General features: G+C 39.3%; 1 protein-coding gene across 2 annotated transcripts in view; it reads left to right on the top strand.

Moving 5' to 3' along the window:
* The first annotated feature begins 54 nt into the window (after positions 1–54).
* The window catches only part of Xrra1 (X-ray radiation resistance associated 1), a 60,303-nt gene continuing 42,337 nt past the window's right edge, over positions 55–18,020 (top strand). The window contains exon 1 of one of the 2 annotated variants that reach the window (XM_087211932.1): positions 55–5,429. The gene's annotated coding sequence lies outside the window, so the exon portion shown is untranslated. The remainder of the gene's footprint in view (positions 5,430–18,020) is intronic. The other variant, XM_004863235.4, reaches the window with a different exon arrangement.

Below are 18,020 nucleotides of genomic sequence, written 5' to 3'. Positions count from 1 at the left end.
GTGTGAAATACGGAGACTTTAAGTTATTGGAAGTAAGTTGGAAGTAGGGAGTTTGGGGTTCCCATCTGTTCACCTGTAAGTAATGAGTTTGGGGTTTCCTACTGAGTATAATTTTGGGGAAGGGACTCTCTAAGCCTTTACAGCCAGGCCATTGCTTCACGTTTGGCCCTTGGGAAGAGTAGTGGCTGTGGTGGTGGTGATGGTGATGGTGAGGGTGGAGGTGACAATGATAACTGTAGCGGTGGTGGGTAGTGATAGTGACAGTGATTGTGGTAGCAGATTGATGATACCTATGGCCATGGTACATAGTCCTGGGAAATAAATGCCACAGATCATTCATGTTCAAGGGAGTCTATGCAGAAAAGTGAGTTTAAATAGAGTATCAGAGGAGGAAGAGCTTGAGGGGAGATCTGGATCCAGTAGGGGTGGGGAACCACGGAGATTAAGAACTAGCTGTAGCAGACTGAACCAGCTGAACTACAGACATTATGAACTCATGCCAAAGACCCAGCTTGATCTGAGTGAGCTGGATCAGTCCTGGGGGAGCTGGGGTAGCGCAGACCCTAGGCCTCGTCCATAACCCCAGAGATGGGGATGAAACAAAATAGGGCCTCCATGTATTCTCCAGCAGACTCTAACATATTCACATCCACAACTGTTCTCCAAACCTTAAACTTTACAATACAGAAAATTTTGTGGGCATTCTTAGTTTTCTTAATTAAATTCTCATGCAGTCGTATATTTTTCTATGCATATCCTCATACTTCCACCTAATTACCTCTTCAACTTTCATGAAGATTTGACGGCCACTTTTGACAAAGGAATAAAGCTTGTGTCACTACCTGAGAGTCACTGTACGTGTGGAGAGTAGAGGACAACAGGTAGAGCCAGGAGTGGGGCTAGACACCTGGCCAGACTCTCTCATTCATAAATAATGGACTCTTCCCCACATGCTGGCCTTACAGTAAAGCATTTCCAGTTCACACCTTAGCACAGTGTCTGTGCCATGATGGGTCGACCTCAAAGAGTTGGTAACTTAAATGATTTAATCTGCAAACATTAAGGGTCATTCATTCTTCACACAAGCTTCACTAAACTTGGTCTTTTCAAAAAGAGGAACCTTGAATTTTTCAATAGAGTTGATGGCCTTTATCTGCCAGCTTTAAAAAGTTTTAATCTCTTGGAATAGTCATCTCCCTAAAATAGATTTTTATCTTTGTATTCCTTTTGTTTGTTGGGTTGTTTGTTGAGACAGGCCCTTGCTTTGTAGTTCAGGCTGGCCCTAAACTCACTATGTAGCCTAGGCTGGCCTCGAACTCGAGGTGATCCTCCTGCCTCAGCCTTCTGAGTGCTGGAATTACAGGCATGCATGACCATTCCCAGCTTATCTTTGTATCTTAAAGCACACTATATTGAATATAATGGTAATTTGTCCCCATGATTTTGAGTCACAATGAAGAAAACAGTGATTTACTATGATTTGGGACAGGCATGTCCAGAAGCAAAAGCTCTTCAGAGTCCGATAAAATTGAGATAAAGTAAATTTACAACAACTGATGAGGCTTGGCACTATGTTTAAAAACATTTTGTAGTAGATTTTAATGCAGATAGTGGGAAATGGTCCTAGATGCTTTAGCCACACAGGGATCTGTTTCCCTGAATGTCAGGCTTGAGAGCCTCTTAAGAACTTCCATTTTTTTGTTCTTTAATTTTTTTTTTCAGAGTAGCCATGAAACTGGTGGGCTGTGCACTGTGCCAACTATCTTGGCTTCTCCTCCCTACCATTTCAAACCCCTATTTCAAGTGCCTTTGGCTGTAGAGAGGGGGCATGGCCATAGGCTCTGACCCCACAGCTAACCAGCTTAGATCTAAGAGTTGATCATGGTTAATTCTTTTGATATCCTACTTTATATTTGTTAGCATCTGATGAAGATTATTTATCCAGGAACCTCAGCCTTACCCAAGGGAATTTATTTACAAAAGAGAACAGAACAAAGTTAGGATGCTATCAAGTTATAACAAAGTTAGAATATAAATGAGAAAAGGACATCTCTAGACCAGTCATTTGTTTTCATCTCTCCTATGATTTACAAGGGCTCCCTATGAAAATGGATAAAACTGTCAAATATCCCGAATTTGTAGCTCACAGTAATGAATACTTCGATGTGTAATAAAACTTGATGTGACTCAGCAGGTATAGTGGCCAGGTTAGAAATCTTCTGTCCTTGTTTGTCAGAAAGGCTGTCCGAGAGGGAAAAGTCCAGAGTAGAATTCTTCAGGAATCAATGTAGAAAAACTTAACTCTGCATGATTTCTCTCTCAACTTACAGATTTGAAAACAGTTTAGCTGGAACCCTGCCCCAGCAGTCAGAAGACTTTGTTTCTAGTCTTGGTTCTGCCAGTACTCTGCCATGCCTCCTGGGACAAATAACTTTCTCTCTCTGGGACTTAACTCTTCCCTTCTAAATACTGAACCAGCTCCAAAATTCTGTGGTCTGTGAATCTAAAATGATTTGTTTCTTTTAGCTGCCCTTAATTTTTTTCTTCTTTTTCGGTACTGGGGATCAAACTCAGTGGCACCACTGAGCTAAATCCCCAGCCCTGAGCTGCCCTTAATTACATGGAAAGCAAATTTGCATCCAACTTTAAATACCCAAAGCAGCTAGAATAGGGGTGTGCAAGCTTTTTCTGTGGGAGGCCAAATAGTAAATATTTTAAATTTTGTTGTCCATATAGTCATAACAAATCAAGTCTTATAACTATAGCTCTGCTATTGTAGAAGGAAAGTAGCCATCCATAATATAGAGACAAAATGAGCATGGCTGTCTTTCAGTAAAACTTTATGATGCTCAAATTTGAGTTTCACATAATTTCCACATGTAACATACATTCTTTTTCTAATTTTTGAATGCAAAACCCATTTTTAGCTTTTGGGCTATACAAACAGACACAGGCTAGATTTGGCTTGCAGACCTTGGTTTGTCACCTACTGAGCTTGAGCACCAATGAAGCAGCTGATGGCTGGGATGGAGAGTGAACACGGTAGAGTAGTAGAATATAAGCTTAGAAAGGTGGCAGAAGAGAGATCATGGAGAACCTTGGAAATCTGCTAAGGAGCTTACACTTTATGCATAACATAAAGGGATCCATTTAAGGGTTTTAAACTAAGAAGTGGTATGGCTAGGACTGTATTTTAGGAATGTCATTCTGGCAGCTCCGTGAAGAAAGAATTGGAGAGAAAAAGATATATGAGAGATATTAAGGAAGTAGATAAAATCTACACCTCTTGATGACTGTTCACATGCAAGCATGAGGGAGAAAAATGTCTCCACTTTTACTTGTACGTATCCAAGCCAGCCTTCCAGGCCTTCCTCGCTTCTTTGCTCCAGCCAAGTCAGATTGCTCCTTGTGTGAACCCTCAAACCCTCAATTTTCTGGTGGCAGCATGAACTTGGCACTCCTTTGGTGCTTCACACCCTTCATGGCCTTGCCAGTCTTATCAAGCTTCTTATACAATGGGCTTCAGTCATACCCAGACTATTTTCAACTCTTGCAACAAGCAAAGCTGCCTTCTGCTTCATGCCACCTGCTCACCTCAGTGTCTCCCTTAACAATTTGGTGAATACCTACTAGTCTCTGAGGACAGCTCAGATGTCACCTGCTCTGTGAAGCCTGTCCTGGCCCCCTGACCATTCCTTCCTTTGTGTCTTATGGGTCTGTGTCCTATCTCAGCAGGACTGCTACTTAACAGACATGTATGTATCTAGCTTTCCAAGAAAGCCTAGGAGCTTCCAGAGGGCAGGGACTGGAACAAAGTAAGCCTTCAGCATAAGGTTAGTGATGATGATGGTGAGAACCAATATTAGTTAAGCATTTATTATGTACCAGATTAAAGGCTAATGGCTTTTCCACATAAGAATAACTTTTTTCCACTTTATAGATAAGAAAACCCAGGTTAAGTAATTTACTCAAATTACTCAGAGTGCCATGACTTAAACTGAGGACTTTAGAGCCCATCGGTAATAACTCAGAGTCAGACCAAAACCAGTCCTTCTCTGACAGGGATTTGCAGTGTGTATGTGCCTGAGTGACTGTGTGACACTGATGAGGTTCCCCAAAGACCTCCTTACTCCCACTCCAGCTGGATAAGACCCTGAAACTAACCTCAATCAATAGGCTTGTGTTGGAGGTGAGTGCAGGGAAAGCACACACAAAATAGGAATGGAAGTAGGGAAGGAAGCCAGTTGTATAGAAGAGCCAATGGGAGGGACTAGAGAGGCTCAGGAGAGCAAGAGCAGAGATTGTGCAGATTCATTTTATCCAATTGCCTTTGTCTTTGCAGAGACAAGCTCAGTTCTCTATCTGGTCTCTTGACCCTCGTCAATTTTTATGAGTCTGGGTGGCCAGTTGAGGGTGGTTAATGATGGAGTGACCATTTGGGGTCATTATCCTTATAAGTCAGTTTATTTCAGCCCACTTTTTGTGTACCTACTTTGTGCCTCCCTGTGCTAGCTTACAATGATAGGGTACAGTGGCATGGTCCTTGACCTCAAAAGGTTTATGATCTAAGTGTATGCCAAACATTTTACAAACCACATCCACATACCAATATCCCTATACCTCATTCATGTATTCAGCTATCTCAGATACCTGGCAGAGTTTGATAAGTACCCTTAGAGCAGTTTAGGTAAAGCATTCAAAGGCAGGGGAACAAGGGATTCCATCTGGCTGGAGAATTGAGAAAGGTTTTTATAAGATGACATCTTTCCTATAATTGCAACTACTTGGGAAACTAAGGCAAGGAGGCCACAAATTCAAGGCCATCCTGGGCAACTTAGTGAAACCTATCTCAAGAAATAAAAAGCACTGGGGATGTAGCTTACTGTGAAGGCCTTGGATTCAATCCCCAGCATGGGTACTGGGGAGCTTTGAGTTGTCCTTTGGGAAGTGGGATTTGGATGTTTGAGTATAAAGCACGTCAGGGAATGAGAGGTGGGAGGAGGCAACGAGTGGAGAGGAGTCAGTTTGGCCAGCATCACAAGATAATCAGATTTGCTGTGGCAGCTAAGGCTGGAAAATAGGTTGGGAACTGACTCTAGTAGGCCTTGAAATGTTAATCCAGAGAGTGTTTTATCCTGTGGGTAATGGAGATTTCTAGAAAGTTAAGGGGAAAATGCAGCTAGCCCCTACTTCATGGAGAAATGTCCTAGTCACATATAGTGTATGTGCTGCTGAAGCAAGCACGTAGTCACACATAGTACTTCTGTTACCCCATCTTTTTTCTTCTCATGGTAGTTCTTGGACCTTTCCTTCAACAGCCTGACTGCAGAGGCCATCTATGACCTGGAGATTCTGCCACACCTCCGCGTCCTGCTCCTCACAGGCAATGGGCTCACATTCCTACCACCCAATTTGGCTGTCACAGAACAGTAAGTTCTAAATCCTCAAGTCTGTCCTATGTGTTCCCTCAGGAGCCTTTGTTTGAGTACAAGTATCCAAGGACATAATCCAGAGCAGCTTTGGGTGTGTCACTACACTCAGGCAATGAGGGCTCAAAGCAGGGAATGCTACCTAGTGACGCTCCCTGGAAAGGCCTCAGATAGGTTCCCCCGCTTTCCTGTGTGCTGTTAAAAGAGGACCAGGTGTTTGGCAAGTTGCTTTTCCTGCCTTGGATTGGTCATTTGTAAATTGTAGATATTGCTCTTGCCAGATGATTCCTCTCCATGATCCCTCTGCTCCAGCTCAGTAAGTCTGTTTACTGGTTTCTAAATAAGTTTCGTACGTTCCTCCTCTTTACCTTTGTTGAGGCCATTCCTTCTGGCTAGCATGCATTGGTCCTTCTCTTAATAACACATATGCAGCGCTTACCTGTGCCAGACATTACCTCAACACTTCATGTATGTTAACTCATGTGATCTTCACAAAAGCTCTGTGAAGTAGATATCCTAGTGTCCTATTATCCCTATTTTTTACAAAAAGAAATTAAAGCACAGACAATTACATAATTTCCTCAAAGTTACAAAGCTAGTCAGTGGCAGAGCCAAGACTTGAATCAAGTTTGTCTGACTCCAGAGGCCACACTCCTGAGCATCATCTCCTCTGGAATGTAAATATTCCAGGGTCCAGCTCAGCCTCTTTCCTGCTTTTCCCACCAGAAGCTTTCTTCAACTGCTTTAGCTCAGGCCCCTTCCTTTCTTCTCTAAACATCAATGAATTTAATGTTTCCTCACTTAGCATGTTCTGTTATGTCTTATGCCTCAGAAACATGTACCTTTATAGTGGGTAGATGGATGGGTGGTGTATATAGCTCCCCAAAGTAGGTTATGAGCACCTTCAAGGCAGAGTGCTCTGACCTGAAGCTCCTACTGGTAGATGAGGATCCAGCGCTTTGTACACAGTACGTAGTCAGTGAATGTTGGCTAACTTAGAGTTGGTAATGGTGAAAGTCATGGTAATGATGTGTGTTGCCATGATGGAAAATATGATAGAGATGATAGTGAAGATGGTGGTTCATTAGTTGCTTGAAGGGTGTAATGATTATTATATCCAGAATTTAATTATTAGGATTCTTTTATTTGGAAGTAACACAAGCCCGGTTCAAACTAGCTTAAACAAAAAGAGAATTTATTGGCTAGTGGCTAAGAAGTCCTAAAGTGATTCATTTAGCTGGATCCAGGTGCACTGGATATTGTCAGTGCTCTGTGTCCATCTCTACTTTCTGGTCAGGTGTGCAACTTCTCTTTTTTTAGGTACTGGGGATTGAACCTAGGGCCTTTTCACTAAGCTACATGACCAGCCCCTTTAAATTTTTTTAAAAATTTTGAGACAGGCTCAAAAGCTAAGTTGTGCTAGTGGGACTCAAACTTGCCGTCTTCCTGACTCAGCTTCCCAGATTATTGTGATTATAGGCATATGCCTCCCACTTGCTCTCTCACCCACATGCAGACATCTTTGTTTTCTTTCGTGTTAGCCTCATTCTTAGGCAGGCTTTCTCCAGGACAAGACACAAATAAGTCAGAATTTAAATCAGGAATACAAAAGATACTCAAGGTACAGTATTGCAAGTGAATGGGATTCACTTATTCTTAGTGGAAAGAAATAATAATTGGTATTTTACTAAGGAAATTTAAATATATATATAAAAGTAGAGTTAATAGTAAAATGAACTCCCATGTACCTATCACCGAGTGATTATCACCTGCCAATCACAAAGTCATGGCCAATCCTATTTCATCTATGCCCTCATCACACCCCACTCTAGATTAGTCTTAAGAAAAATCTCAGATGGAATCCAGTCATAAGTCAATCAGTAGATTCATATAATTTCATCTGTAAATATTTCATTGCATGGCTCAAAAAGGAAAAGGCTCTTTTAAAAATCCCATACAGTGAAACTTCACTCCACTTAAAGTATCACCAATAGTAAACAGAGGAAGTTGGTTACTTAAGTGTTAGAAGGACTGGGAGAGCAAATGGAGAATGGAAGAAGAATGAAAAGGAAGAATTGATACCCAGAGATCAGAAGCTGCCAGCACTGCTGGACTGGAGCCCAAGTCTAAACCTGCTGCTGCGCTTTCAGAGAGATTATCACTATAATTGATCTGCTGAAGATATGCTGCTTTAACCTCTGTCACCATCGTCATCACAGTCAGTACTAACATTGCTGCTGTTGCCAGAAATGCTATCAGAAGCCAGACAAGAGAGTTGCTTCTCCCCTGCTCTGCCTGCCAGTCTCTCACCAGTCCCTTCTACTGGCAGTACATAACTGGAAGCCAGTTGGAAAGTCAGTCTGGAAAGTATAGTTAAGCCCCCCATCATACATAGCAGAGCAGAAGGGGAAGGAATAAAGGCTGAGAGCACTAGGTAGGTGACTGCCACCATTTAATCCTAGGGACCCCAACATCTCTCCTCTTCTCAGTATTCAATTTCTATACAACAGTAGCAATCACAACATGCTTCCACCTAGCATGAGAGAACTCCTCTTTCATTTTCCTCTAAAAATGGGTGAGACCATTCTCTTAGTTACTGTATCCATCTTGGGATAATATTATTTTCTCTTTTAAATAAATTCATGGATGTTTTATAATCTAAAAACTAACTTGTAGGGCTAGGGATATAGCTCAATGGTAATGTTTACCTAGAATGTACAAGGACCTGGGTTCAATCCCCAGCACTGCAAAAAAAAGACCAAAAAAACCCTAAGTTGTAAAGTCACTTGCCACTAGCAATTTACATGCACAGTGCACATTCTCATGCACACACACAAACACAAATAAGGAAGAAAATGCACATGAAGATATTCATAGTTGCTAAAACTATCTTTTGTTACTTGATCAGGAAGCCATATTGGACATTTACAATTCTTTCTTCCATCACTCATTACTCATTTAACATGCCTTTGCCTTCATAAGCACCTCAGCTGGTTGGGGTTCTTTAACTGGTGTGGTATCCTAAACCTTCACTCTTGCAGGGTCTGAGTTTTCAAAAGCCCTGTTTTTATGTGAGTTGTTAAGGTTTTCTAGAAACTTTTGCTAAAGGACATAGAATTTCTATGAGAAACACCAGATAATAATTCCTTGAGTTCCAAAGATATTCTTGGTTGTCCTCAGGGTATAGCAATCATTATATTTACTTGTGATAATCAGTATCAATTATCCTGCAAATAAAGTAAACCCCTCTTTGCATATCCATTGGTTTAGTGAAATTAGAAACCCAGACATCCAATAGCAATCTCAATTTTTAGTTCAGTGAAACTATTTTTGTGGCCCCTGGGAACTCCTCCCTTGGAAACTAAGACGTCTAAATCAGAAGTATTCAAAGTTGCAGAAATGAGAAGCAAAAAATTTGCAAGTGGATTAGTAGATATCATTGTAAGAGGAGCTACTTCCATTTCAATTCATTAATTCCTAGGCCCTTATGTCATGGTTATAAGAAAAACAGCATCAGTGCTAGTTTCTGGTTTATGTGGTACCACATGCTGTTATGTCAGGGCCCCAACTATACATACCTGAGATAATGAATGAGTTATCACAGACTGTTTTACCAGAGGATTCTGGAAAAATGGTGAGATGGGAAGCACCAAGAATCTGTCTTCTCACCTAGACAACATGGAGATCTTGGACAGCAAACTGCAGATAATTCCAGTGAATTTCACCTCTTACCCCAGGAGCAGTAGTAGCTACCTTTCTTCCCACCCCACCCAAGTCTCATGGTGCAACTTACAGGAGCCAGGGTGGGCAGAAAAGTCCTTGTTCTCCAAATGTTCTGATTGCTTTTTCTGATCTCGAGATATACACAGGTGGGAAACCATTGTTTCACACAGACACCCCACACACACTTGTAAACTCCTCCCCTTCCAGCTGAAGACACTACCAGAGAATTTAAAGGATGGACACTTTTTCTTTATACCCATTACTTTGTCTTTTTTTTTCTTGTTTTGGGGACCATACATTAGCGTCTAGGACATTCAAAAGCAACCATATACATGGGTGAAATTAAAAAGTCACCAGGAAAGGCACAGGCTTAGCAAAGCCCTGAGAAGACCTTAGTCTTCAGAATGATTCTTCATATGGAGACAGCCTACAATATCAGAAATGAAAGCCAGGTGTGGTGGTACATGCCTGTGATCCCAACACTCTGGGAGACTGAGGCAGGAGCATCGCAAGTTCAAGCCTAGCCTGGGCAACTTAGCAAGACCCTGCAAAAATTAAAAAGAGCTGGGGATGTAGCTCAGTAAAAATGCCTTGAGTGTAATCCCCAGTACTGAAAAACACAGTGAGCCTTGGTGAGAGGGGATAATCTAACTTCCAGAGTTACCGTATTAATAGTTACCGTACAAATATCTACTTTTCAACAAAAATAAATCATAAGGCATAGAAAAAAATAAGAAAGTATAGACCCTTCAAAGACAAAAATAAACCAACAGAAACTGTTCCTCAGGAAGGTCCGAAGGAGGACCTACTACATAAAGATTTTTAAAACAACTGTCTAACAAAGCAACAGAAGATAGAAAATCAAGAAGATGACATACAATCAAAGTGGAAGTTATAGCAAAGTAATAAAAAAATTTAAAAGAAATGGAAAAGAAATTCTAAAGCTGAAAATTATAAAATGAAAACTTCACCGGAGGGATTCAAAGGCAGATTTGAGCAAGCAGAACAAAGAATCAGTGAACTTGAATATAAGACAATTAAATGTATCAAGTTTGAGGAACCAAAAGAAAAAAAAATGAATGACTTGCACAGAGCCTAAGGGACATGTGGGACATCTTTGGGCAAATCAGCAAATTTACTAGGAAAGTTCCAGAGGAGGAGGAGAGAGAAGAAAGGGCAGAGAGATTATTTGAAGAATAATGGCCATAAATTCTCAAGTTTATGTGAATGTAAATATCCATGAAGCTCAATGAATTGTAAGTAGGATAAACTCAAAGATACACAAATGGAAACACATTATAATCAAATTGTAGAAAGACAAAGAAAATATTGAAAGCAGTGCAAGAGAAGCAACCTGTTATATATAAGGAATCCCATCAACAGATTTCTCATCAGAAATTTTGGAGGCCAAAAGGCAGTGGCTAATCTATTCAAAGTGTTAAAGGTGGGAGGTGGGGAGTGTCAACCAAGAATCCTGTATTCAGCAAAACTGTCCTTCAGTAGTGAGGGAGAAATTAAGACATTCCCAGAGAAATAAAAGCTAAAGGAATTCATAACTACTAAATCTGCCTGCAGGAAATACTAAAGGGAGTCCTACAGATTGAAATGAAAAAACACTGGACAGTAACTTCAAGATACAAAAGGAAATAAATGTCAGTAAAAGTAAATGCATGGACAATTACAAAAGCTAATATTATTTTAACAACAGTATGTAATAGCACTTATAGAATATTGTAGGCAGAGGAGGCAAATCTGTATCCAAAAACAAATGTACTGTTATTCCAGTAAGAAAAAAGAAATCACTGCTACTTTTTGAAGGAAGATATCCATTACAGTCTACCTAATATTTGGCTACATAAGCTCCCAGAAATGACAGATTATAAGGGCTCAACAGTGGCCTCTGCTGTTGGCAGGTTAGGTTCTCAGCAGGTGTGATAACCAGATTTACTTTGATGAGGGGAGATGCATATCCTCATCTCATGGTCATTTTGTAATCACCAGAATATCCAGGGAAAACTGCCAAGTGACATTTATGGAACAGATTACATTGCCTACCTGATCACTGAGTCTCCTCTGCAGTAGATTACTCACAAGTAATCTTCATACTCAAGCCGTTCATGTATTTTTTTCACCAGATCTCCTTTGTTAGCAGTTTTTTATTCTTTTCTTCCAAGCTTTGACTACTCAGCAAAACCATTAAGCCACTGTTCATAAATCAGCATAGATCTTTACTTATAGCTATCTTTCCACCAAGCAAATGAACAAGCTGATATAATGCTCTAAATTCTGCCTAGAAGGATTTCTCTTCCTCTATCTTTCAGGCCTCTCCTATATGGGGTTTATAATACTATAATAGTTGATGTCAGCATATCATCCAAAATCATTTTTGAATCCAGTTGGAGGTTTTTCTTCCTGTGTCAGGTGGTCATAAGACCTTCCTTGTGGATTGCTGGAGAGGCATCAGTGTGGCAAGAGTAGGCACCATAGAAATCTGGGCCATATATTCTTGCAACTTTTCCAGATTTGCTGAAGACTGCTCTCAAATACTGCTTCACTAGACATAGAAAGACAAATAAGACATGACCTCACTCATATGTGATATCTAAAAACATTGCTTTCACTCATGTTGATAGTAGAATACAATACAGGTGGGGGAGGTGAGGATAGAAGGATTGGGGAAAGGTACATCAACAGGTACTAAATTGTAGGTGTATAGGAGAACTAACTTGATGTTTTGTTATACAGTGGGATGAATATAGATAACAATTATTTGCTATATATTTCAGAAAGCTTGAAAGGATTTTGAATGTTTTCATCACAAAGAAATGATAAATTTTTGAGGAGATTGATATGCTTACTCTGATTTGGATGTTATGCAATTCATACACATATCAAAATATCACATGTACCCCATAAGTATGTACAAGTATTATATATCAACTGACCAAATGAAAAATACTGCTTTCATTTGATAAGGGAGTTCTAAGCACATTCAGTTCCTGATGAGTGGCTCAGGTCACATTGTCACTTAGTGTCCTGTGGTCAGGTGTTCAGTCTCTACCAGCATGCAGTAGTGAGCCAGAAAGTGTTTTTCAAAATGGAAAATAATTAGAATAGAGCATAACTTTACTAAAAATGATTTCTTCTATTAGTATCTATAAAAGGTTGTATTCATTTATCATCCAAATGAGGACATATTTGAAAGAAGGAAAAAAGACACAATTAATAATTATTTGGGGATAACAGGTAAAAACTCAAACTGTCCTTGAGAAGCAGGATATACAGTAACCCTATTTGTATAACACACCCATTTGCCATAGACCTTTAGAGCCCAGTTGAATCTTCTGAGTGATAATTCCAATGAGAGAGCAACTTGCACTGCAGTCTGGACTTGTTATAGAGCCTTGTCTTGCTCTTGACCCCACTGAAAAGTGGTAACCTTATGAGATACTTAGTAAATGGGTCAGAACAGCACAGATATTTTATGTGTAGCTTTTGAAATCCAAAAGACTAATAAGCTTTGTGCTTTTTTTCTTAGTAACAAGTGATACAAGGTGTGGGATTATGTCTTTCACATGACAGGTATATCTCTACATGCTCCAGATATCTGGAAATCAAGAGATTTAACCAAGATGGCAGTCCTTTGAATTTTTGTGGGGCTTACCTTCATCCTGTGGCATACATGTATATTACTAAAGCATTTGGGTAGGTGGGACTTTTCCTGAGCACGAGGTTCAATCAGCATGATGTTCTGTGATATATCAGAATAATCAAGATTCCTGTATAATAAATTATTATAGGGCTGAAGAACTGATGTAGCCTTGAGGGAAGAGGACAAAGGTATACTACTGTCCCTGTTAGGTGAATGTAGACTGTTTCTAGTAGTTCTTGTTAATTGATAAACATTTGACAAGTTCTTATCTGTATCCCAAGTGCCTTAACTGTGCTGATTTGCTACAGTATGAAGATTCTGTATCTAGAACAGAAGCAGAAATTGGATGATTCAGCTTATAGAAATTTGCATTCTTTAAGACCTGTCTTCTGCACAAGTCAAATAAACAAGGAATGTTGAACAGCAATGTTATAGGAATCATCTTTCCATCTTTCTGGTCTTTAGTACTGCTATTCATCTTAGCAGTTATTTCAGGGATACAGTATTAGTTTTTGTTTACTTTTGGGGAAGAAATTTTCCTGGGGTTTCAATTTGACACTTTCCACTATAATGGCCCTCACTTTGTTGGTCAGTAAGGGACTGCGCATAGTCTGTCAGTTGCTTGGCGTATCTATTTTAACTATGTATTGAGGTGCTAGGAAGATAACTACAGTGTAGGTTTATGACTTGACTGGGTCTTTCTCTGACATTTGTCTCACCTTCATGACCCCCTGCTTTGAGAGATGGGCTACTATGCCTTTCATATCCCCAAGATCAGTACCAATTTGTAGATATTGTATAGTAGTTTTTATAAGGCACAATTTATTTTTGTGAAGCAGAACTTTCTGCAGTGTTGGAATTGTTCTATATGGACTGTGTTAGTCAGGTTTCTTGTTGCTGGGACAAAATACCTGACAGCCACAACTTAAAGGAGAAGAGGTATAATTTAGCTCATTTTGAGAGGTTTCAGTCCATGGCCTGCTGGCTCCCAAACAGAAACATCATGGCAGAAGGGTATTATGGAGTAAAGCTATCCATTTCATGGTGGCTGGATACAGAGCACCAGAGAGAGATATATCCTCCAAAGACACACCCCCAGTGACCCACTTCTTCTGACTAGGCCCCACTGTCTACCAGTACATTCAGCTATGATCATCAGCATAGAATTCCTGTAATCCAGTCACCTCTTCAAGAGTCTCTCTCTCTCTTTTTTTTTTTTTTTGCTTAAATTGTTTTATTGGTACATTTTAGGTATACAATGTTTACATTTATCATTGGGTACTTGTACCTGTACATGATGTATCTTGGTTCTTATTTTTCCCCATCCCCTGTCCTCCCTTCACCCCCTCCACCCTTCCCTATTTACAAAGACTTTGTTTCCATTTTTTCCTTTTCTCATAATTTTTCCTTTCCCTTCTTTCCTTTCCCCTTTTCCTCCCACTTCCCCTACCCCTTTGAACCTTCTCTTACTGTTTCAAGTTATCAATTTTTTGTTTTAATTATTTTAATCCTTATTTACACTTTCAGTTTCTCACATCAGAGAAATTATTCCATATTTACGCATGTGTGTCCTATTTATTTCACTTAAGATTATGGCCTAGGGCCAGGGATTTAGCTCAGTGGTTCCGCTGCCTGCCTTGCAAGTGCACAGACCCAAGTTCGATCCCTGATACCAAAAAAAAAGGAAAAGAATATGGCCTCCATATGCATCATTTAACTATAAATGTCTCTAGTTTCTCATTCTTTATGCCGAGTATTACTCCATTTTATAACAAAAAAACACACACATCTTCTTTATCCAGTTTCCAGTTGATGGGCACTTGGGCTGTTTCCAAGCTTTAGCTATTACAAACTATGCTGCTATAAACATGGGTGCACATATATTGCTGTGGTATGATTCTTTTAATTCTTTGTAGAAGATACCCAGCAGGGGAATAGCTGGGTCAAATAGGACCTCTAGTCCTAGTTCTTTGAGGTATCTCCATACTGATTTCCACAGTGGTTGCACCAGCCTGTACTCCCACCAGCAATGGAGAAGGGTTCCTTCTCCCCACATCCCCACCAGGATTTGTTCTTGGTTGATTTCTTGATAGCAGCCATTCTTTGTGGGGCGAGGTGGAATCTCAATGTTGTTTTCATCTGCATCTCTTGAATGACCAGTGATGTTGAACATTTTTTCATATGTTTATTGTCTCCTTTACTTCTTTGTCTGAGAAATGTCTGTTCATTTCAGATGCCCAGTTTTGAATTGGGTCTTTAAATTTGGGGGGTCAGATTTTTTTCAGTTCTTTATATATTCTAGGTAGTAGCCCTTTGTCTGAGGTATAGCTGCTAAAAATTTTTTCCCACATTATAGATTGTCTCTTAGTTCTGTTGGTGGTTTCTCTTGTAGTGCAGAAGCTTTTTAATACAATGAGATTCCAGTTGTTGATTCTTTGTGCTAGTTCCCATGCTACTGAGGTTTTGTTCATAAAGTCTTTTCCTATGCCAATGTCTTCAAGAGTTCTACCTATCTTCCAGCAAGTTTAGTGTTTCTGTTTTAATATTTAGATCTTTAATCCACTTCGATCTTAGTTTAGTGCATAGCGATAGATATAGGTCTAGTTTTAATCTTTGGCAGCTTGAAATCCAGTTTTTCCAACACCATTTATTAAATAGGCTATCTTTCCTCCAGTGAAGGTGGTTGGCTCCTTTGTCAAAGATGAGGTAGGTGAGTATGTCTGGAGTTGTTTCTGCATTTTCTAATCTATTCCACTGATCCTTGGGTCTGTTTCTTTGGCAGTACCATGCTGTTTTTATCACAGTAGCTTTGTAGTGTAGTTTCAAGTTGGGGATTGTGATACCCCCTGCCATGTCTCTGTTGCGTAGAATTGCTTTTGCTATTCTAGGTCTCTTATGGTTCCAAATGAATTTTTGTATTGTTTTCTCTAGTTCTGTGAAATATATTGTTGGAATTTCAATCGGCATTGTATTACATCTATGTAGCAGTTTTGGAAGTATGGCCATTTTCACTATATTGGTTCTTCCTACCCAGGAACAAGGGATGTCTTTCCATTTTCTTATATCCTCTTTGATCTCTTTTTTCAGAGTGCTGTAGTTTTCTGTGTAGAGGTCTTTTTCTTCCTTTGTTAGATTGATTCCTAGATATTTCATTTTTGGGATGTTATTGTAAAAGGAATTGTTTCCCTAATTTCTCTCTCAGTGAGCCTATTATTTGTATATAAAAAGGCTATTGTGTTCTGAGTGTTGACCTTGTTCCCACCTACTCAACTGAATCTGTCAATTAAGTCTAGAAATCTTTTGGCTGAATTTTTTGGGTCTTCTATGTAAAGTATTATATCATCAGCAAATAGTGACAGTTTAACTTCTTCCTTTCCTATCTTTATTCCTTTTATTTCTTTCTGTTTTCTAATTGATATGGCTAATGTTTCCAGAACTATATTGAACAGGAGTGGTGATAGTGGGCATCCTTGTCTTGTTCCTGATTTTAGCGTGAAAGTTTTCAGTTTTTGACCATTTAGTATGATGTTGGCTGTTGGTTTTTCATAGAGAGCCTTTATCAAGTTGAGATAAAGACCTTCTATTCCAATTTTCTGTAGCATTTTTATCATGAATGGGTGTTGGATTTTGTCAAATGCTTTTTGTGCATCTATTGAGATGATCATATGGTTTTTGGCCTTGGCTCTGTTAATTTAGTGTATTACATTTATTGATTTATGAATGTTGAACCATCCTTGCATCCCTGGGATAAATCCAACTTGGTCAGGGTGTATGATCTTCTTGATGACCCTCTGTATTCTGTTTGCCAATATCTTGTTGAGGATTTTTGCATCTATGTTCATTAGGGAGATTGGCCTGTAGTTCTCTTTTTTGGTTGGGTCTTTCCCTGGTTTTGGAATCAAAGTAACACTTGCTTCCAGGAATGAATTTGGAAGCCTTGCTTCCCTTTCAATTTCATTGATGAGTTTAAAGAGCAATGGTGATAGTTCTTCTTTAAATGTCTTGTAGAATTCAGGAGTGAAGCCATCAGGACCTGGGCTTTTCTTTGTTGGTAAATTTTTAATTACATTTTTAATTTCACTCATTGTAATTGGGGTGTTTGGAATTTCTGTATCTTCTTCATTTAACCTTGGCAATTCATATGTATCTAGGAATCTGTCCATTTCTTCTATGTTTTCCATTTTATTAGAGTACAGGTTCTTGAAGGTATTGATGATCCTCTGGATTTCTGCTGGATCTGTTTTGACTTCACCTTTTTCATTCTTAATTGCATGGATTTGAGCCTTTTCTTTCCTTTTTTTGATAAGCTTGGCTAATGGTTTATTGATTTTATTTATTCTTTTGAAAAACCAACTCTTTGATTCATTGATTTTTTTGTGTCATTCTCTTTGTGTGTGTGTGTGTGTGTGTGTGTGTGTGTGTGATTCTCTTATTCTCCATTGCATTGATTTCTGCTCTGATCTTTATAATCTCCTCTCTTGTATGGGCTTTGGGTTTGTCATGTTCTTTTTTTCTAGGAGCTTGAGGTTCGGTATCATGTTGTTTATTTGAGCTCTCTCTTTTTTCCTAATATGGAAATTCACTGCTTTGACTTTCCCACGTAGAGCTGCTTTCATTGTGTCCCATAGATTCCTATATGTTGTACTGTCATTTTCATTTACTTGTAGAAACTGTCTAATTTTTTCTTTAATTTCCTCTGTGACCCATTGGTTGTTTAGGAGAGTGTTATACAATTTCCAGGTGTTTGTGAGGGTTTTGCAGGTTCTTATGCTATTGATCTCCAATTTTATTGCACTATGGTCTGATAATACACAGGGGCTAACTTCAATTCTTTTACATTTACTTAAACATGTCCTATGAGCTAGGATGTGGTCTTATTTGGAGAATGACCCATGTGAAGCTGAAAAGAAGGTGTACTCTGATTTTGTGGGGTAGAACACTCTGTAAATATCTATTAAGTCCATTTGTTCAATCGCTTGTCTCAGTTCTAGAATTTCGTTGTTGATTTTCTGTCTAGATGATCTATCTGTTTGTGATAGTGGGGTATTGAGGTCCCCCACTACAACTGTATTAGTGCTTATTTGGTTTTTCATGTCCATTAATATTTGTTTTGTATAGTTGGAGGCATTCATATTTGGTGCATGTATATTTAGGATTGTCATCTCTTCCTCTTGGATTGTTCCCTTCACAAGGATGTAGTGACCATCTTTGTCTCT

This window comes from Heterocephalus glaber, unplaced genomic scaffold (assembly GCF_053883595.1).
Source record: "Heterocephalus glaber isolate CG9 unplaced genomic scaffold, H.glaber_assembly_v1.0 deba00001428, whole genome shotgun sequence".
Taxonomy (NCBI): Eukaryota; Metazoa; Chordata; class Mammalia; order Rodentia; family Bathyergidae; genus Heterocephalus; species Heterocephalus glaber.
Note: the sequence above shows the minus strand (reverse complement) of the source record. Positions and strands in the feature narration are given on the sequence as shown.